Source organism: Chiloscyllium punctatum, chromosome 50, assembly GCF_047496795.1.
Source record: "Chiloscyllium punctatum isolate Juve2018m chromosome 50, sChiPun1.3, whole genome shotgun sequence".
Lineage (NCBI taxonomy): Eukaryota > Metazoa > Chordata > Chondrichthyes > Orectolobiformes > Hemiscylliidae > Chiloscyllium > Chiloscyllium punctatum.
The window spans coordinates 23,689,836-23,713,581 of record NC_092788.1 but is presented as its reverse complement, the minus strand read 5'-3'; the positions used below and the strand labels follow the sequence as shown (position 1 = coordinate 23,713,581).

The following is a 23,746-nucleotide window of genomic DNA, read 5'->3' as shown; positions in this document are numbered from 1 at the left end:
CGGGATCAGTCAGGGAGGGGGATATTGCAGTGTTGGGTAGGGATCAGTCAGGGAGGGGGATATTGCAGTGTTGGGTAGGGATCAGTCAGGGAGGGGAGATTGTAGAGTTGGGTCGGGATCAGTCAGGGAGGGGGAGATTGTAGAGTTGGGTAGGGCTCAGTCAGGGGTGCCAATTCTCGCACGTTGAATAACGACAGACACCTTCCAAATGAGCTCTTTCAGAGACGGCTTTGGGGTACATTTGACAGACAGACTAGTTGAGGAATCCGTGGTGCACTGTGACACCAGCGCATCAGCTTCTTCCCTGTCTTTGAACCGAGCCGCCTGCGCAAGGAATGCAAATGCGGTAATGCTTTTCGTGGAAGGATCAGAAGGGGGTAACTCCACTCTCAAACAGAATGGCATATGATCAGAACCAGTTTGGAGAAAAACTTTACAATGCTTTGCACTGTAAGTAAATGGAATTGTATTGCATTGCACTATGAAAGAAGATTTATTCAAGCCAGCTCGAAGCCAGGTTTGCACATGGGAAATCAAGCAAGAAAGCTCCGTTCTTGTCCATGTAAAAGGCTGCAGTTGAAGAGCAAAGCAGTTTCTGCCCAGTCTCGAACTGGGAACCGTTCGCGTGTATGGCAAACGTGATGACCACAACACTACAGACACAAGCCTCGGCCCCCTGCCCTGCAGCTCAGTGGCATCCAGCACTGAAAGTTGAAGCCATTGTACCGTTCACCTTTCTGTTTCCATTAGCTCGTTGTTTAATGGGACTTGTTTAATTTTGGCGATGTGGTGAGCATGGACGAGATACACCGAAGTATCTGTTTCCCAATAACTATGTGTACCCCAATAACTATGTGTTGCTTACTCCGGCTTTAAAGGATTACGTTTTTGCGGAGTTTACCATCGCAGTCTGTGGCAAAATCATTTAGTCTGTTCGACTGCTCACGGGAAAGGTAGCATTGTAAAACACTGCAGAACACAAACCAACCTGGAAAACCAAATGTATTTTCAGACACAGCGAGCATGAATGCTAATTGTGAGACAGTCCGGGGGCGTGAGCCATAAAGTAATCACACAACTAACAACAGGGCAATTCCAAACTACTCTTTCAAACATACTGGAGACTGAGTGCACCACCACTTCCAAGACAATGCTGCAAATAGACAAAGAAAGAACATAATAAGAATGGGCCATAAAAAGTGAATTTCACCAATCACAGTCTCGATTAGATTACCTTTCCCTTCCGATGTCTCCAGGACGGAAATGACGGAAGTGGGAGAATTTCAGTAACATATGACACCGAAATACATTGGAATGATTTTCTCATTGGCCAGAAAACCAAATAACGACGAGTCGAGTCACCGTAGGACTCTGTTTCGCAACAGCGCTGAAATAACAGTCTCCATTCGGTTCCAGAAAAAGCTCAACTTGCCTGGAACAGAAAGCAACAGTTGAGCTGCTGGCGATTTTCCGCGCGGGAGGCGAACACGACCACGACAGCACAGAAACTTTGGAAAATTCGGCACTTTCCCACACCGCAGTCAATTCCCCGGGAACCAAACCCATTTTCCTTCTGCTTTTAACAGAAACGCAGCAGGGATCGAAACAGCATTTTACCAGGCTGTGCCGTTGGAGCTGTTCAGCAGAAATGGCAGCGGTGGGATTCGAACCCACGCCTATGTCAAGACTGGAGCCTTAGTCCAGCGCCTTAGACCGCTCGGCCACACTACCAGCCGGCCACGCCCCCTCCCCCCATTTTCTTGCACTTCCAATTGTGCTCCTGCATAACAACAGATGTAAACTCCCGTGAAAATGGTTCCATGATCCCTCTCCGACTCGCACAGCTGCTGGGATGTGCCCGTCTACAATATCAATTTCTCAGCAGTTAACGATAGCCCATCAATCCAGACAAAAATCACTGGTAAGCTGAGTCTATCTTCTCAGACTGGATTCAGCTACAAATGTATTTGTGAGTGTGTGAGAATATATGATCGGTTATGATTGGGTCAAATTACCATCAGCTGCTTGACATTACTGCAATTCGGATTCTTGCTTTGCTAAATGATTTCACCCATTGCTCGAAACAGGACAACTTTCACGGTTACACCGAACATGAAACACACCGGACTACAGGGAAAATGCACAAACCTGAGCAGGCCGTGTCCCAAATCATACCGTGCAGCATAGTTTCAGTCACTGTGTCTGTTTTGCAGAATAAGGTCCCAAAGAATGTTCCACCCTAAAACCGGAGGTCGCATTCCAATCCGAGAACGACAGATTACATCGTGAGGATGCTCTGACCTCGGGGCCGGTTCGAGATGCCACTTTCCTTGCGTTTATGCCTCAACCGTGCAATTCACTGCAGAGATGTTCACTCCTGGACATGAGCCTCATGGATACCAACTGAGTCGGAAACCTGTGTGGGAATCGATGAGAAGCGACTCAATAAAGTTTAACAAGTTCCATGGTGCTTTTTAGAAATGCAGTTTCTGTTCACCTCAATCTAAAAGGCAGTTTCTGAACATAGTAACAGAAGTCAAAAGGTAATTACCTCACCCCACCCCCACTCCGGAAGAGGTGCTAACTGCCCTTGATTGCTTTTTGTTCTCGATGTGAAGAGCTCTCACGCCTCTGAGTCACCTTCACGTCTCTGGTTGCTGAGTGAGTCACAAAGAAGGGGTTTCACCAGAGCTGCAACGGCCTCACTTCCCCACTCGCCCTCCCCGTTTACATTTTCCTGCTCCTCAGTGATTTCAAGAAAACCAAATGGATGCGATGTCATTCTGTAGCCTCTCTGTCGATTCCTCAGTTTCAGTTTCAACATGGCTTAGATCTCGGGGCGCACCTTAATACTAGCGACACCATGAAAGCACAGGTACTGAGGTTCCTCTGAGAGTGTAATTTCTTTCATTGCTGTTGCTGATTGAAAGAGCCACTCAAGTGCGAACTGCTTCAAAACATGATTCAGGACCTCTGGTGCCAATTCTCGTACGTTGAATAACGACAGACACCTTCCAAACGAGGCCTTTCAGAGACGCCTTTGGGGGACATTTAACAGACAGACAAGTTCAGGAATCCGTGGTGCACTGTGACACCAGCGCATCAGCTTCTTCCCTGTCTTTGAACCGAGCCGCCTGCGCAAGGAATGCAAATGCGGTAATGCTTTTCGTGGAAGGATCAGAAGGGGGTAACTCCACTCTCAAACAGAATGGCATATGATCAGAACCAGTTTGGAGAAAAACTTTACAATGTTTTGCACTGTAAGTAAATGGAAATGCATTGCATTGCACTGTGAGAGCAGATTTGTTCATGCAAATTCGAAGGCAGGTTTGCAGATGGGAAGGCAAACAAGAAAGCTCTTTTCTTGTCTATGTCAAAGGCTGCAGTTGAAGAACAAAGCAGTTTTGGCCCAGTCTCGAATATGGGACTTTTCGCGTGTGAGGCGAATGCGATGACCGATACACTACAGAATACAAGCTGCCGACGCCCGTCCTGCGGCTCAGTGGCATCCAGCACTGAAAGTTGAAGCCATTGTACCGTTCACCTTTCTGTTTCCAATAGCTCGTTGCTGTTCAGCGTAATTGACATCTTAAAAACGTTAAAAAAAGAAGCTCTTTCAACTCAGTTCCAACACGTTTCCAACTCACTTATTATCAATGTGGCTCGTGTCCATGTGTGAATGTCTCTGCAGGAAATTGCACGGTTAACGTAAAATGCAGAAAAACATGCATACCAACCTGCACCAATACCTGTCTCCTGTTATTAAACTGTTATTGACAGAAACACCAGCACACAACCTTCCACCACTACCCTGTCTCCTGCCAATAAGCAGATATATGCAGAAACACACACAACCCTCCATCATCACACTGTCTCCTTCCATTAAGTAGATATACACAGAAACACACACAACTCTCCACCAAAACCCTGTTTCTTGCCACTAATCAGATATACACTAAAACACAAAACACAAGCCTCCACCGCCACGTTGTCTCATGCTATCAAGCGGATATACACAGAAGCACATACACACACGACCCTGCACCAACACCTTGCCTCCGAACAATAAAAAGATATACACTGAAACACACACAAATCTCTGAACCACCTTCCTGTCTCCTGCCATTAAACAAATATAACAGACACACACACACACACACACACAACCCTTCACTACCACATTGTTTTCTGCCATTAAACAAATATACACAGAAACACACACACAATCATTCACGACCACACTGTTTCCTGCCATTACACAGATCTACACAGAAACACACGCACACACACTCACTATCACACACTCACCGGCAATTAAACAGGTATAAAAAGAAACACACACATATCTCGACACCATCCCCCTGTCTCTTGCCATTAAATAGACAAACACAGAAGCACACACACACAACCCTTCACCACCACACTGTCTCCTGCAAGTAAACAGATATACACAGAAACACACACAAACCCCTTCACCACCACATTGTTTTCTGTCACTAAACAGATATACACAGGAACACGCACACACAATCCTTGACACCCAATTTGTCTCCTGTCATTGAGCAGGTATACACAGAAACACACACGCAACCCTCCACCTGTCTCCTGTAATTAAACAGATATGTACAGAAATACACACACAAAACTCCAGCACCACCCTGTCTCCGGCTATTAAACAGTTATACACAGAAACACACACTCACCATCCTCCACCATCACGCTGTCTGCTGCTATTGAACAGAAATTTACAGAAACATACAGCAACCCTCCACCACCACCCTGTCCCCTTTCATTAAACAGATATACACAGGAACACAAACACACACAAACTTCCATCACCACCCTGTCTCCTACTATTTTACAGAAATACACAGAAACATGCATACATCACCTTCTACCACCACCCTGTCTGCTGAAATTAAACAGACATATACAGAAACACGCACATACGCCCTCAACCACCACCCTGTCTCCTGACATTAAACGGATATACACAGAAACACAGACCCATACATCGCCCTACCACCACCTTGTCTCCTGTCATTAAACAGATATGCACTGAAACACAGACACATCTCTCCACCAGCACCCTGTCCTCAGCAATTAAATAGATATACACAGAAACACACACATGCACAACCCTCCACGACCAGCCTGTCTCCTGCCATTGAGTGGATATTCACAGAAATGCACACACACAACCGTCGACCAACGCCCTGTCTCCTGCCATTAAACAGATATACACAGAAACAAACACACACAACTCTCGGTCACCACCCTGTCTCCTGCCATTAAACAGATATACACAGAAACACTCATACATACACAACCCTCCACCACCATCCTGTCTCCTGCAAGTAAGCACATAGATACAGAAACACAGACATTCTACCCTCCACTACCACACTGTGTCTTGCCATTAAATAGATTTACGCATAACCACACACACACACCAGCCTCCTCCACCACCGTGTCCTGCAATTAAACCGATACATACAGAAACATACACACATATTTCCAGCACCACCCTGTCTCCTGTCATTAAGCAGTTAAACACAGAAACACAAACACGTTCCTCCTCCACCACTGTCTCCTGTCATTAAACAGTTATACATGGAAACACGCACGCACTCTACCCTCCACCACCACCCTGTCTGCAACCCTTAAATAGATGTATACAGAAACACACGCACACAACCCTCAACGAACACCCTGTCTCCTGCTATTAAACAGGTGCACACAGAAATACACACACAATCCTCCATCACCACGCTGTTTCCTGCCATTAATCAGATATGCACAGAAACACACACACACAATCCTCCATCACCACCCTGTCTCCTGCCCTTCAATAAATATACACAGAAACACACACACACAATCCTCCATCACCACCCTGTCTCCTGCCCTTAAATAAATATGCACAGAAACACACACACAATCCTCCAACACCACCTTGTTCTCCTATTATTAAGCAGAGACATACAGAAATACGCACACAACCCTCCACCACCACCCTGTCACCAGTCCTTAAACAGATATACACAGAAACACACACACATACACAACCCTCCATGACACCCCATCTCCTACCCATAAACAGATATATACAGTAACACATATACAAATCCCTCCACCACCGCCCTGTCTCCTGGAATTAAACATATATACACAGATACACACACACACCATCCTCCTCCAACACACTGCCTCCTGCAACTAAACAGATGTACACAGAAACATACACGCATATCTTCAACGCCACCCTGTCTCCTGCCATTAAACAGAAACACACATGCACACAACCCTCCACGAAAACCAGTCTGTCTCCTGTCATTAAGCAGATATATACAGAAAAACGCACACAACCCTGCACCACCACCTTATCAACTACCATTAAAGAGACTGGCACAAAAAACACGCACAGACAACCCTACACCACCACTCTGTCTCCTGGCATTAAACTGATATACACAGAAACACACACACACATACACACAATACCCTCCACCACCACACTGTTCTCGTGCCATTGAGCAGATATACACAGAAATACACACGCACAACCCTCGACCATCACCCTGTCTCCTGCCCTAAAACAGATATACACAGAAGCACACACACATACAGAACCCTACACCACCACCCTGTCTGCTGCCGTTAATCAGATATGCACATAAACATACACATACACACACACACAATCCTCCCCAATCACACACTCTCCGGATGCACACACAAACACACACACACACACGCACACATATACACACACCTTGAACAGCAATTTGTTTCCTGTCCTTAAGCAATTAAACAGATATTTACAGAAACATACAGACAACCCTCCACCACCACCGCCCAATCTCCCATCATTATACATATATACACAGAAACACACACACCCATTCCTCCAACACCACACTGTCTCCTGCAATTAAACATATAGACACACAAACACACACATACCACCCTCCTCCACCACTCTGTCTCTGGCAATTAAACAGATATATACAGAAACATAAAGACATATCTTCAGCATCACCCTGTCTTCTGCCATTAAACAGACATAGACAGAAAAACACACGCATACGTACACACAAGCATTGACAACCAATTTGTTTCCTGTCATTAAGCAGATGTACACAGATACACACACACAATCCTCCACGACCACCCTGTATACATTCATTAAACAGTTATATCCAGAAACACACACTCACCATCCTCCAAAACCACCCTGTCTCCTGAATTAAACAGATATTTACAGAAACATCCAGACAAGCCTCCACCATCACCCTGTCCCCTGTCATTAAACAGGTATGCACAAACATACAACACACACACACCACCACGACCACTCCCTCACCTATCATTAAACAGATGTATGCAGAAACACATGCACACCACCCTCCACCACAACCCTATCTCCTGCCATTAAACAGATATAAATGGAAATACACAAACACACAACCGTGCACCACCACATTGTTTTCTGCCATGAAGCAGATATACACAGATGCACACGCACAACCATCAACTGCCACCATGTCTCCTGCCATGAAATAGATTTAATCAGAAACAAACACCTACCACCCTCCACCACCAACCTGTCTCCTGCAATTAAACAGGTATATCCAGAAACACACACAGAGAGAATCCTTCCCCACAACCCCGTTTGCTGCCATAAATCAATTATACACAGAAACACACACACACACAAACCTCCACTACCATCCTGTCTCCTGCTATTAAACAGGGATATACAGAAACACACACACAATACTACACCACCAACCTGTTTTCTGCCATTGATCAGATGTACACAGAAACACACACATAACCCTCCACGACCACCCTGTCTCCTGCAATTCAATAGATATATACAGAAATGCACACACACAACCCTCCACCACCACCTTATTTCCTGCTGTTAATTAGATATACACACAAACACACACTGAACACTTCACCACCACCTTGTCTCCTGCCACTAAACAGATATACACAGAAAAACACACACACACAATCCTCGACAAACATCCTGTCTTCTGACATTAAACAGATATATACACAAACACACGAAAATCCCTCCACCACTACCCTGTTCAGCTGCCATTGAGCAGATATACACAGAAGTACACGCACACAACCCTCGACCACCACGATGTCTCCTGCCCTGAAACAGATATACACAGAGACACACACATGCAGAACCCTCCACCACCACCCTGTTTGCTGCCGTTAATCAGATATGTACATAAATACACACACACACAACCTCTCCAATCACACACTCTCTGGTGATCAAACAGATATAAAAAGAAACACACACACTTCTCTACACCAACACCCTGTCTCCTGCGATTAATCAGACATACACAGAAACACACACACACACACATGCATGCACATACACGCACACACACAACCCTTGAACAGCAAATTGTTTCCTGTCATTAAGCAATTAAACAGATATTTACAGAAACATACAGACAACCCTCCACCACTACCCAGTCTCCCGTCATAAACAGATATACACAGAAACACGCACACCGATTCCTCCAATAACACACTGTCTCCTGCAATTAAACATTTATACACACAAAGACGCACACACACACCACCCTCCTCCACCACCCTTTCGCCAGGAATTAAACAGATTTATACAGAAACATAAAGGCATATCTTTAGCACCACCCTGCCTCTTATCTTTAAACAGACATACACAGAAACACACACATACAACCCCCCAACTACGACATTGTTTACTGCCATTAAACAGATATACACAGAAACACACACAACCTTCAAAACCACTCTGTCTCCAGCAATTAAACAGATATTTACAGAAACATCCAGACAAGCCTCCACCCACCACCCTGACTCCTGTCATTAAACAGATATACACAAACGCACACACACACACACCACCGCGACCACCCCCTCGCCTATTATTAAACAGATATACGCAGAAATAAACACACACCACATTGCACCACAACCCTGTCTCCTGCCATTAAACAGATATACACAGAAATACACGCACAACAGGACACCATCACATTGTTTTCTGCCATTATGCAGATATACACAGAAACACACGCACAACCATCAACTGCCGCCATGTCACCAGCCATGAAACAGATATAATCATAAACAACAATATACCATCCTCCACCACCAACCTGTCTACTGCAATTATACAGGTATATACAGAAACACACACACACAGAACCCTCCCCCACCACCCTGTTTGCTGCCATAAATCAATTATACACAGAAACACACACACACACAAACCTCCACGACCATCCTGTCTCCTGCCATTAAACAGGGATACCCAGAAACACACACACCACTACTTAAGCAAGTTGTTTTCTGCTAATGATCAGATGTACACAGAATCACACACAACCCTCCACTGCCACCCTGTCTCCTGCAATTCAATACATATATACAGAAACACTCAACCCTCCACTACCATCCTGTCTCCTGCATTTCAACAGATATATACAGAAACACTCACATACAACCCCCCCCACTACCTCCCTGTCAGCAGCCATTAAATAGATATATGCAGAAACACACACACAGTCCCCCACCACAACCTTATTTCCTTCCACTAAGTGGATATACACACAAACACGCACTCTACAATTGAACCACAACCATTTCTCCTGCCACTAAACAGATATACATAGAAAAACACACACACACACAATCCTCGACCGCCGCCCTGTCTGCTGACATTAAACAGATATACACACAAACACACACACGTCCGTCCACCACCACCCTGTTCTGCTGCCATTTAGCAGATATATACAGAAGTACACACACACAACCCTTGACCACCATCATGTCTCCTGCCCTGAAACAGATATACACAGAAACACACACATATACAGAACCCTCCACCACCACCCCGTTTGCTGCCGTTAATCAGATATACACATAAACACACACAGACACAACCCTCCACCATCACACTCTCTCTGGCGATTAAACCGATATTAACAGAATCACAAACTAATCTCGACACCATCAACCTGTCTCCTGCCATTAAACAGACATGCACAGAAACACACACACACACACCCCTCCACCACAACCCTGTCCTCTGAGATTAAACATATTAAACAGGTGGCACGGTGGCACAGTGGTCAGCACTGCTGCCTCACAGCGCAGTGACCTGGGTTCAATTCCCACCTCAGGCGACTGACTGTGGAGTTTGTACGTTCTCCGCGTGTCTGCGTGGGTTTCCTCCAGGTGCTCAGGTTTCCTCTTACATTCCAAAGATGTGCAGAGCAGGTGAATTGTCCGTAGTGTTAGGTAAGGGGCAGATGTAGTGGTGTGGGTGGGTTGTGCTTCGGCGGGGCGGTGTGGACTTGTTGGGCCGAACTGTTGGTTCCACACTGTAAGTAATCTAATCTATACGTAGAAATGTACACGCAACTATTAACCACCACATTGTTTTCTGCCATTAAACAGATATACACAGAAACACCCACACACAAATACACACAAAACCCCTGACCAACATCTTGTTATGCACAGAAAAGCACCACCACGTCTCCTGCAATGAAACATATATACACAGAAACACACACCAACGTCGTCCACCACCCTGTCACCTGCCATTAAGCAGAGATACACAGAAGCACACATACAACCTTCTACGAACACCCTGTCTACTGACCTTAAATAGGTATACACAGAAACATACACAGTCCTCCACCACCACCCTGTCACCTGCCACTAAGCACACAGACACTCTACACTCCAACACTACACTCCAACACCACTGTCTCCTGACATTGAATAGAGATACGCAGAAACACACACAACCCTCCATGACCATCCTGTCTCCTGCCATTAAACAGTTATACACAGAAACACACACACAGCACACTCCACTACCACCCTGTCTCTCGCCCTTAAATAGATATACACATTAACATACATGCACACAACCCAATATGACCATCCTGCCTCCTGACATTAAACAGGTAGACACTGAACCCAATGCACAACCCTCCACCAACACCCTGTCTCCTGCCTTAAAGCAGATATACACACAAACACACACACATCCCTCAACCACCACCCTGTCTCCTGCCATGAAAAAGATATATGCAGAAACTCACACACACCTACGGACACACACACACACACACACACACACACACACACACACACACACACACACACACACACACACACACACACACAACTCCATGAACACCCTGCCTCCTGCCATTGGACAGATATACACAAAAAACACACACACCAAACTGTCTCGTGCCAGTAAGCACATATACATGGAAACACACACTCACTCACTCAAATCTCCTCGACCATCCTGTCTCCTGTCATCAAACAGTTATACATGGAAATGCACACACACACAACTTCCACGAAATTTACAGCTGAGGGAATGGCAGTTACATGCGATTAGGCAAGATTTAGGAAGTAGACGATGGGGAGGGAACCTGCAGGGAATGGGCACATTAGAACTGTGGAGCTTATTCAACGAAACGCTCCTGAGAGTCCTAGATAAATATGTTCCTGTCAGGCAGGGAGGAAGCTGTAGAGCGCAGGAGCCGTGGTTTACGAAGGAAGTAGAATCTCTGGTCAAGAGGAAGAGGGAGGCTTACAGTCGGATGAGATGTAAATGCTCAGTTAGGGCACTTGAGGGTTACAAGGTAGCCAGGAAAGACCTAAAGAGAGAGCTCAGAAGAGCCAGGAGGAGGCATGAGAAGTTGTTGGCCGATAGGATCAGGGTAAACCATAAAGCTTTCTATAGGTATTTAAGGAATAAAAGAATGACAAGAGTAAGATTAGGGGCAATCAAGGATATTAATAGGAAGTTGTGTGAAGAGTCGGAGGAGATAGAGAAAGGACTAAATGAATATTTTTCGACAGCATTCACTCTAGAAAACCACAATGTTGTCGAGAAGAATACTGAGATACAGGCTTCAAGTAAGGGGTGGGATTGAGGTCCGTAAGGAAGAGGTATTAGAAATCCTGCAGAGTGTGAAAATAGATAAGTACACTGGGCCGGATGGGCTTTAGCCTGGGATCCTCTGGGAAGCAAGGGAGGAGGTTGCCGAGCCTTTGGCATTGATCTTTAAATCGTCATTGTCTACAATAATAGTGCTAGAAGACTGGAGGATAGCAAATGTGGTTCCCCTGTTCAAGCAGGGGAATAGAGACAACCCTGGTAATTATAGTCCTGTGAGCCTTACTTCAGTTATTGGTAAAGTGTTGGAAAAGGTTATAAGAGATAGGATTTACAATAATCTAGAAAATAATAATTTGATAATGGAGAGTCAGCACGGTTTTGTGAAGGTTATGTCGTGCCCCACAAATCGTATTGAGTTCTTTGAGAAAGTGACCAAACAGGTAGATGAGATTAAACTGGATGATGTGGTGTATATGGATATCAGCAACGCATTTGATAAGGTTCTCCACAGTAGGCTATTGTTCAAAATGCGGAGGAATGGGATTGTGGGAGATATAGCAGGTTGGATTTAGTAATTGGCTTGCTGAAAGATTGATGGTTGATGGGAAATGTTCATCTGGAGTTCAGTTACTAGTGATGTGCCGCAAGGGTCGGTGTTGGGTCCACTGCTGTTCATCATTTTTATAAACGACCTGGATGAGGGAGTAGAAGGGTGGGTTAGTAAATTTGCAGACAACACTAAGGTCAGAGGAGTTGTGGATAGTGATGAAAGATGTTGTAGGTTACAGAGAGACATAGATAAGCTGCAGAGCTGGGCTGAGAGGTGGCAAATGGAGTTTAATGTGGACAAGTGTGAGGTGATGCACTTTGGTTGGAGGAACAGCAATTCAAAGTACTGGGCTTATGATAAGATTCTTGGTTGTGTACATGAGCAGAGAGATCTCGGTGTCCAGGTACACAGATGCTTGAAAGTTGCCACCCAGGTTGACTCTGTTGTTAAGAAGGCATTAATATAGGGATCGAGTTCTGGAACCATGAGGTTATGCTACATCTGTACAAAACTCTGGTGCAGCCGCACTTGGAGTATTGTGTACAGTTCTGGTCACCGCAATATAAGAAGTATACGAAGTATGCTTTGGAAAGATTGCAGAAGAGATTTACTAGGATCTTGCCTGGTATGGAGAGAAGGTCGTCTGAGGAAAGTCTGAGGGACTTGTGGCTGTTTACGTTGGAGAGAAGAAGTTTGAGACGTGACTCAATAGAAACATATAAGATAATCAGAGAATTAGATAGGGTGGACAGGGAGAGTTTTTTCCAAGTATGGTGACGGCGAGCACGAGGGGGCATAGCTTTAAATTGAGAGGTGACAGATATAGGACAGATGTCAGAGGTAGTTTCTTTACTCAGAGAGTAGTAAGGGTATGGAATGCTTTGCCTGCAATGGTAGTAGATTCGCCAACTTTAAGTAAATTTAAGTCGTCATTGGACAAGCATGTGGACGTACATGGAATAGTGTAGGTTAGATAGGCTTCAGATTGGAATGACAGGTCGACGCAACATTGAGGGCCGAAGGGCCTGTACTGCGCCATAATGATCTATATTCTATGTTCTATGAACACCCTGCCTACTGACCTTAAATGGATATACGCAAAAGCGCACATGCATACACAACCGTCCACCACCACCCTGTCTCCTGCCGTAAGCACATAGATACAGGAATACAGACACTATACTCTCCACTACCACCTGTCTCCTGCCTTTAAGCAGGTATATACACAAACACACACACATACACATCCCTTGACCCCGTTTCCTGCCGTTCATCCGATATACAGAGAAACACACACGCACAACCCTCCACCACCACACTCTCTCCAACCCATAAAACAGATATACACAGAAACACGCACACATCCCTCGACCATCACCCTGTCTCCTGCCCTTAAACAGATATACACAGAAACACACATACATACAGAGGGCTCCACCGCCACACTGTTTCCTGCAATTAATCAGATATACACAGAAACAGACACACACACAACCCTCCACCACCACCAGTCGGTCTCCTGTCATTCAGCAGTTACTTACAGAAAAACTTACACATCCCTGCACCACCACCCTAACACCAGCATTAAACAGACAGACACAGAAAAAAATACCAAACACACAGACAACCCTCCACCAACATTCTGTCTCCTGGTATTAAACAGATACACACAGAAACACACACACACCCCTCCACCTCCACCACCACCACCCAGTCTCCTGCCATTTTACAGATATGCACAGAAACACACACACACAAACCTCCACCACCAACGTGTCTCCTACCAATAGGCACTTAGACACAGAAACACAGACATATATCCTCCACCACCACCCTGTCTCCTGCCATTACAAAGGATATACGCAGACACACCCACATGCACAACACTCCATGAACACCCTGCCTCCTGCCATTGGACAGATATACACAATAACATACACACACCAAATTGTCTCGTGCCATTAAGCACATATGCACAGAAACACACACGCACACTCAGTCACACCTCCTTGACCACCATGTCTCCTCTCATCAAACAGTTATACACGGAAATATACACACACAAACTTCGACGACCACCCTGCCTACTGCCCTTAAACAGATATACACAAAACGCACATGCAAACACAATCCTCCACCACCACCCTATCTCCTGCAATTAAATAGATACACGCAGAAACACACACACAAGCACAACATTCCATGAACAACGTGCCTCCTGCCATTGAGCAGATATTTGCAGGAACACACACACAACCCTTCATGACCACCTTGTCTCCTGCCACTGAACAGATATACACAGAAACACACACACCACCACCCTGTCTCCAGCCCTTAAATAGACATACACAGAATCACACGCACACCCCTCCAGGACAACCCTATCTCGTGCCATTAAACAGATATACACAGAAACACACACACACACAACCCTCCACCACTGCCCTGTTATCCTTCCATTGAGCAGATATGCACATAAATACACACACACACAGCATTCGACCACCACCAGTCTGTCTCCTGTCATTAAGCAGATATATACAGAAAAACACACACAACCCTGCACCACACCCTATCACCGACCATTAATCAGACATAAACAGACAACCCTCCATCAACACTCTGTTTCCAGGCATTAAACAGATATACACAGAATTGGCTGGCTGACAGAAGGCAGAGAGTGGCTGTAGATAGAAAGTATTCTGCCTAGACGACAGTGTTGAGTGGGGTCTCCCAGGGTTCTGTACTTGGGCCTCTGCTTTATGCAGTTTTTTTTTAAATGACTTGGATGAGTAGGTTGAGGGGAGGGTTAGTAAATTTGCAGATGACATAAAGTTTGGAGGTGTCAGCGATAGTATAAATGGCTACTGTAGGCTGCAGCGCGACATAGACAGAATCCAGAGCTGGGCTGAGAAATGGCAGATTGAGTTCAACCTGGATAAATGCGAAATGATGCATGTTGGAAGGTGGAGCTCGAATGCTGAATATAGGATTAAAGATAGGATTTAAGGCAGTGTGGAGGAACAGAGGGATTTGGATGTGCAAGTACATAGATCCCTCAAAGTTGCAATACAAGTGGATAAGATTGTTAAGAAAACATATGGAGATTTGGCTTTCATCAACGGGGGGATAGAGTTTAAGAGCCGTGAGGTTTTGCTGCAGCTCTACAAGTCCCTGGTGAAGCAATACTTGAAATATTGTGCCCAGTTCTGGTGGCCCTACTGTAAGAAAGATACAGAGGCTTGGGAGAGGGTGCAAAGAATGTTTACCAGGATTCTGCTTGAACTGGGGGGCTTGGCTTATGAAAAAAATGTTGAATAGGCTCGGATATCTCTCTGGAGAGAAGGAGGAAGAGAGGAGACCTGAGAGAGGTGTACAAAATAATGAGAGGAATAGATAGAGTCAATAGCTAGAGTATTTTCTCCAGGACAACATTGACTGGTATGAGAACTCATAGTTTGAAGATATTAGGAGGAAGGTATAAAGGAGATGTCAGAAGTTGTTTTTGTTGTAACACAGAGAGCTGTGAATGCATGGAATACGTTACCAGTGGTAGTGGTGTAAGCAGAGTTATTGGGGACATTTAAGCAACTTCTAGACTTGTACATGGATAGCAGTGAATTGAGGGGTGTGTAGGTTGTTATTATATTTTACATTAGGATTAAATCTCGGCAGAACATCGTGGATGAAAGGGCCTGTTTTGTGCTGTAGTTTCTATGTTCTATGTTCTCTGACAAGTGTGAGTCGACCTCTGACCACCTCATGCCAACTGCAAAAGATGTTTAAAGACTTCAGTGAGTTGCAAAGGTGTCAGCATTATAATTATGTTTTGGTCATTGTTGATTTGCTTTTCCTTGATGGGTTGAAGCTTACCCCACTTCCAACACTACTGCTAAAACTGTTGTAAATATTTTACTCAAGGAGATTATAACCTGCTTTGGTATTTGATATTGTCTACATTCTAACAATGCCCATCCCCTCACCCCCATTTTATTGGACATATTAATGAAGAATTATACTTTCATTTTGGGATTCACCATCAACTTCATTGTGCTTATTGCCCACAGGCTGCAGGGCTCGTGGAGCATAGTGACCAGAGTCTGAAAAGTAAACTTGCCAAATGGACTTCTGAGACAGTTCTTTCCTGGGTTAGGGTGGTGCCACTGGTATTGTTCCACCGACAATAAACTCCTGTGGGGAAATCTCACTTGGCCTTTTCGAGCACTCTCACTCTGTATGATCTGAATGATAAAGTGCACTGTATCTGATCCGCAGGACACACTGCAGAAATTATCCCATCCCAGTGGACTGAGATGTCTCCATTGATAGAGCTGTCTCTATTGGTAGAGTATCACACAGTAACAGCAAATATCTTTTGATGTCATCCTCGAGGGTACTTGCTACAAAAACGCTGAAGACTGCGGGAAACTGCTGTGATCAGCGCTAGGGTGGAGGCCCAGCGGGAGCCTGGTCGGCCCTAAACCAGAAATCAATCGATAAAAAGATTCTTCTTTTTAGAAGAATCCCATTCAGACCATCATCTTAACACTTCCTGGGGAGAAAATTGATGTGGAAGAGCGGACAGTCTCAACTGGTTCCAGCAATTATAACCTTTTCGGTGTGACAACAAAAGCAGAAACCTGGAATTGTTTATCTTGCTCTTAAAAAACAGGTGAGTAAATTTTGAAGATCACAGATATATCTTCCTGGTGTTCATGAAATGATCTAGAGCAGAGTACGGTTCCCTGAGTATGGTCTGACTTCTGGGTTATGGACTGTGATATTCCGCTCACATGATCTGAAGACTACAAAGTAATGAGTCAGTGACAAGGTCTGCTGAATCGGATTCGGTGAAGAACAGAAGCCGATGTAATGAAAAGAGTCATAAGAGCGGGAATGTAGCAAATTATTTTCCAGACTCGAGGCGAGTGCATAGTGCTGTTTCCAGGGGTCAATATCTGTACAAGTAGACTGAAACATCATTGAGTGTTATTGTACTGCATCTTTTGTATAATGGTGCAAAAGCACGAAACTTTTGTATAGAGAGGATAAATACAAAATCCTCAATGAGGCAAAACACACAAATGAGGTAAACAACAAAGTAACCACATAATTTGGTATTACGTTATGGCGTAAATGTCCCTGCTCAAATTTTGCTCAAAATCGCTCTCTGTCTAATTCCTAAGACTGATGTTCGAACAGTGAATGGTCTATATCAATAAAAACCTGCTCTGGTCTCACAACTTCAGCATTTCATACGCCCCCTTACGTATGTCTGGCAATAGTAATTGATCCCTCACTGTGTAACTTCAGCACACGTAGAGAAGAAATAACTATAAGAACAACAGTCAAGTATGTGACTGGGATTTGACCAGATTCTGTTGCAGCTGTAATTGAAATTGCTTCCACCTTTCCTGTTTCGGTAATAAGATTGCACAGATTAGTGGTGAGTTTTCATGCATTGAATTCGACCCAGCATCCTTTCTCAGGTTGAAATTTGCAGGGATATAAGGACATGAATAATGACACGGGCACCGTTTACTGAAATACAAAGACATTAGGAATGACACACCCATGATACCATGTTGTTCGAAATGAAGGAAATGAGGTTTACTGGGAGATAAAGCCACCAGAAAAGAAAAGAGACGGTTTAATGGGATGATGGCATAGATAAAGAATAATGCGGGAGAAATCAGGAGAGACTTAGTTGTGTTCGAATAGAGGTTATCCAGCTGATGTGAAGATCTTAAGAGTAAATATGAGGGAAGTTTCCTCGTTTCAGTGAGTGGAAACTAGACGTTAGAACTTCAAACCCAGCAGGGCACGGGAAATAATTTTGGTCAGGCATTTTATATTCTGAGAGTTATTGCATTCGGAAATGAACTTTCAGAAATAAAAACATTTTAGGAGCTGATGCCAGAATATTCGAAAAGCGCGTGCAGGCACACAAGGAGTGAATTAAACAGCGACAGTGATTCTGGGCTGCCTGGATGGGGGTGCAAAAGGGAAACACTCTGGAAGTGGTTAACATTCATAGGAAAGAAATTGCATAACACCTGCAATTGAAAATGTTAAGTGTAAGAAGAGCTAATGTAGTTGGAAGGTGCAGCAGCTCATTCTACATGAAATATTATATAATTCAAATGCACTGATCTGTTTGGTTTAGCTCTGCATTGAATGGAAGTCGGTTAGCTCAGTTCGTTGACTAACTGGTTTGTGAGAAAAATGAGACCAACAGCGTGGGATTAATCCTCTCACTGTCTATCCGCCGTTTGATATGATCATGGCTGACCAAACACATCAATGTCTTTGCCCAGCTCATCCACAACAACCTGTCATACAATACAATAAAGACATTTAAGCAATCGAAATTTGTGTTCATACAGGTAACATGAAACATATTGCATCCGTCAATAATCTTCACCATTCGGACATCCAAGAACACGTTGCACAGTGGGTTTCTGCACGAAATTTGCAGGTTTTGCCGATGAGCATCTGATTCTGGTCTGATCATGTTTCAAACGATATGATTCTGTAAAAACTCACAACCAAGAAGGTAATGAGTTTCCTCTGGTCAGTAGCAGGGATGAGAACTCCAGACGATAGGAATTGGCGATGAATCAGCACAACACTCAACGGTTCAGATGAAAACTGAATTTAACTCCAATTCTAGTGCGCTTCAAACCCACAAACATTGAATCGCAAAGTTCCCAAATTTGTAAAAATCTAACACGCTTTCCATTGCACCACAGAGCTGCACTCGCCACAATTTTACTGCACCCAAAGTTGCGGTTGTCATAGAGAAAATGTCGACAATCACCAGGATATGGGGAGTTTTTCAAGGAGATCTTTTATTGGCAAACAAAAACAGTGACATTCAGAAAACAAATTTTTGACTCGCACGAACCTCAGGGTCCATGGCATATAGTCATAGAGTCATTGAAATGTGCAGCATCAAAACAGACACTGCTGTCCAACTTGTCCATGCCGACCAGATATCGCAATCAGTCTAGTCCCACCTGCAATCACCCGGACCATATTCCTCCAAACCCTTCCTAGACACATGCCTCTCAAATGTTGCAATTGTACAAGCCTCCACCACATCCTCTGGCAGCTCATTCCATCCACGTACCACCCTCTGTGTGAAAGGTTTACCCCTTAGGTCTCTTTCATATCTTAACTCTCTCACACTAAACCTATGCCCTCTAGTTCTGGACTGCCCGAACCTCAGGGAAAATATTTTGTCTATTTATCCTTTCCATGCACCTCATAATTTTGTAAATCTCTATGAGGTCACCCCTCAGCTTCCGAAGCTCCAGGGAAAACAGCCCCAACCTGTTCAGCCTCTCCCTATAGCTCAAATCCTCCAACCCTGACAACATCCTTGTGAAACTTTTCTGAACCCTTACATGTTTCACAGCATCTTTCCGATTGGAAGGACACCAGAATGCACGCAATATTGCAACAGTGGCCTAACCAATGTCCTGTACAGCCGCAACATGCCGTCCCAACACCTGTACTCAACACTCTGACCAAAAAAGGAAAGCATACCAAATGCCTTCTTCACTATCTTATCTACCTGCGACTCCACTTTCAAGGAGCTAAGAACCTCCACCCCAAGGTCTCTTTGTTCAGCAACACTCCCTAGGGTCTTTCCATTAAGTGTATAAGTCCTGCTAAGATTTGCTTTCCCAAAATTCAGCACCTCACATGCATCTGAATTAAACTCCATCACTTTATACCTTTTTCTTTAATCATGTCTTGTTCGCTTATCAGAATGCCAACTGTGTTAGTCAGAATTACCTCACTCCAGCTATACAATAAACTAATGGTGCTAATTCCCATTATCGTTCTACGTCTGCCACCATTGTTTTTCCTAATTTATTCTACTGTAACTATTAAGTATTCTACTGCCACCTGTGCTACAATGAACCTCCATCCCAGACTAACCTGTCATGATTAGATATTTAGCTACCCCATCTATCACAATGTTTTCCTGTCCCAAGCTGACTCGACTAACTACTAATTAGATATTTAATGCCATATCCTGCGACAAGTGTCTCAAGCAGGCTGACTCTATTATCAATTAATTATTTAAATTCATGTCCTAAGTATGTACTGTCACGACGTTTCCCAAACTGCCATGATAATATTTAGTAGGAATATAATATAATTGATATTATCTCAGCTTGCCATAGTAACCTTTCAGCCTCAGTCTGACTCTGATAATTGGTGTAGGAGCATTCCACTGCACTTATCCCATCCTGCCACAGTGGCCCCATCCTGCCCCAGTGACCTTTTGATAAATGTAGCATTCCAGAGACCCCTTGTAACAGATTGCCAGTCGTTTCCATGCCTTTAATCTTCCCATGCTTTCATGCTCTGTAATTTTTGTGCAGTGTTGCGATCTTTCATCAGACATCTTCACCCCACTTTCCAGTAACTGGTCCTTATCCAAGAGTGCTCTCGCTTCTCAAGTATTCGGCTAAATACTCCTGAAATGTTTTGATGACTCATAGCTTTACCTCACGTTCAAACAGTGAGTTCCAATTATACAATACTCTCAGAGTGAAAACGTTCTTCCTCTATCTCCTCTGAACATCCTCTCCCTTGCGTTTAACAGAAAACCCTGGATGTTAACTCTTCCCATAAGAAGTTCATTCCTATCACACATACCGATCCCCTTAATGTGCACCTTAATCACTTCCTCACTTAGCCTTCTCCGCTCCCAGATAAAGAGCCTGAACTGAGCTTGTCTGTCTTCGCCATGGCAATAGTGTTGTGCTGGAAAAGTACAGCAGGTCAGGCAGCATCCATGGAGCGGGAGAATCGACGTTTCTGGTATAAATCTTTCATCAGGAATGAGGCTTGAGGGTGGGGACTGAGAGATAATTGGAAGGGGGTTGGGGTTGGGAGCAAGGTAGCTGGGAAAGCAAATGGTGGATGGAGGAGGGGAGAAGGTGATAAGTCAGAGTGGTAGAGATGAATAGGTCCGAAGGGTGGTGCTGAGTTGGATGTTTCAGACTGTGATAATGTGGGGGAGGGGAAATGAGGAAGCCGCTGAAATCCACATTGATCCCTTGTGGTTGCAGGGACCCAAGGCAGAATATGAGGCGTTCATCTTCCAGGCGTCAGGTGGTAAAGTTTTGGTGGTGGCTTATGTCCGAACCGTCGATTGTCCTGCTCTGCAATTCACATGACAGGAGAGATGCGAAAACCAAAGACTAAAAAATGGACAAAAACTTACAGATTCAGAGTTAATGGAATTAGACACAGTGCATACAGAAACCATTTGGCCAGTTGAGTCTGCACTGTGCCATGGAAGAGATTCACACTCTCCACTCTATCTTTCTAAACCAGCATTTATGGTGCACCTACAAAAATAGAAATTAATCCGAAAGCTCAGCGAGTCAGGCAGCATCAGTGGAGAGAAATCAGAATTAACATTGAGAATTAAAATCAGGTCCTACGAAGGGTCTATTGATCCGAAATGGTCATTCTGTTTTCCACGACCTGCAATTCTGAATTTTGTCTCTTATTTACAGCACTTACAGTCCATTCAGATTTTGTTTGCCATTTACCCGAATTGCACACATTTTCATTGTGGGAAGGAATCGGAGCAGCCAGAGGAAACTCACACGGGAGAGAGAGAGAGAGAGAGGAGGTGCAAATTCCACACAGTCAGTCACACAAGACTTGAATGAAGGCGGATTTCTGACGCTGAATGGTGCAGTTCTACACACTGAGCCCTCCCAATATGCAAGCGCCTGTCCTGGAAGCAAATTGAACCCGACCACATGCAGTGACAGGCGGTGGTACTACCCAGGAATTCTATGCAAAAATAAGCCTATGTGTTAATACTGTAAATTAACATTCGCTTAACTATCGGAACACTTTTTAAACTTACTTGGCCTATAGCCTTGTATGTCTTGGCCTCACAAATTCACATCGGAAAACTTCTGAAAGTTCTGAGGATTTCTGCCTCTGCAACCTTTGCATGCACTGAGTTCCAGTTTTCAACCCACGGCTGTTTCAACACATTTGTCTGCACATTCACTCAAACCTTTCCTCTTCTATCCTTAAATCTATGCCACCCTGCCCCTCCCCCCGTGATCGATCTCACCATCAAAGAAAAACATTGATTTCAGTCTATGCCATCCATATTCCTGATTATTTTATGCATTTCAATCATGTTTCCTCTCAATCTCTTCGACTCTAAGAAAAACGCCTCCGGTCTGTCCAATTTCTCTTCACAACTGAAACTCTTCTACCCAGACAATATCCTGGTAAATCTCTCCTGCATCATTTCCAGTGCTATCATATCCGTTCTATAATGCGAATTGCAGAACTGCACACAATAGACAAGACAGAGCTAAATGAGCAAGTGGAATAAATGATGTAGAAGTGTACAGACAGAAGTATTTTCGAATAAATTTTCTTTTCCTCAGTGCTGCCCTGTGTCCTTTTCCACAGCCTGGTTTTCTAATAATCTCTGGTCCATGTGGTAAAAGCTGTTACATGAGAATTGATCTCACAACCATAGTATCGAAATGGATTGATTGGCTTGAAGATGAGCACCTGGTTCTTCTATGATGGCACCGAGGCGAAAGAAATGCCAAAGCTGGGAGTGCTCCTGGTCAAAGGCGGGAACGAAGAGCATAATTGTTGTATTAGGATACAACACCAGCATTAACCCGCAATACAGATTGGATCAGCTGAAGAGTGCTGGAGCCTTCGGCAAACGATCGATTAATTGAAAGCATTCTCTGAAATTTTCCTTAACAATGCGCTGTTTTGTTACTTCGACAGTACGAGCTGTTTTTGATCACATCATCTCCACATCAGCCGCTTGCTCCCAGTAAACACTCCAGACCAGCGTACATCACTTTCATTCCGACACAGCCACATGTCATATTCTCATTCCCTCTGTGAAAATTAGAATTGACAATATCATTCTCTGAGATGCAGCAATGTAACATGAAGTTGACAGAGTAGTGAACAAAGAAGAACAAAGAACAGAGAAAATTTACAGCCCAGGAACACGCCCTTTGGATGTCGAAGCCTGAGCTGATCCAAATCCATTGTCTAAACCTATCACCCAATTCCAAAGCATCCATCTGCACTCTTCCTACACATGCATCTGTCCAGGAATTAGACTTCCCAAAATGCATCAACTCACATTTGCCTGGATTCAACTCTATCTGCCTCTTCTCCGCTCAACTGCCCTATCT

General features: G+C 44.3%; 1 long non-coding RNA gene and 1 other non-coding gene across 2 annotated transcripts; both read right to left on the bottom strand.

Moving 5' to 3' along the window:
• Positions 1 to 414: 414 nt before the first annotated feature.
• On the bottom strand, positions 415 to 3,074 carry LOC140469991 (uncharacterized). The gene is made up of 3 exons (XR_011956274.1): positions 2,552 to 3,074; positions 1,235 to 2,416; positions 415 to 1,153 (listed from the first exon to the last, which is right to left on the bottom strand). It is a non-coding gene; the product is annotated as an uncharacterized lncRNA (long non-coding RNA).
• trnal-aag (transfer RNA leucine (anticodon AAG)) lies at positions 1,650 to 1,731 on the bottom strand. The gene has a single exon. It is a non-coding gene; the product is annotated as a tRNA-Leu (tRNA).
• Positions 3,075 to 23,746: the final 20,672 nt, after the last annotated feature.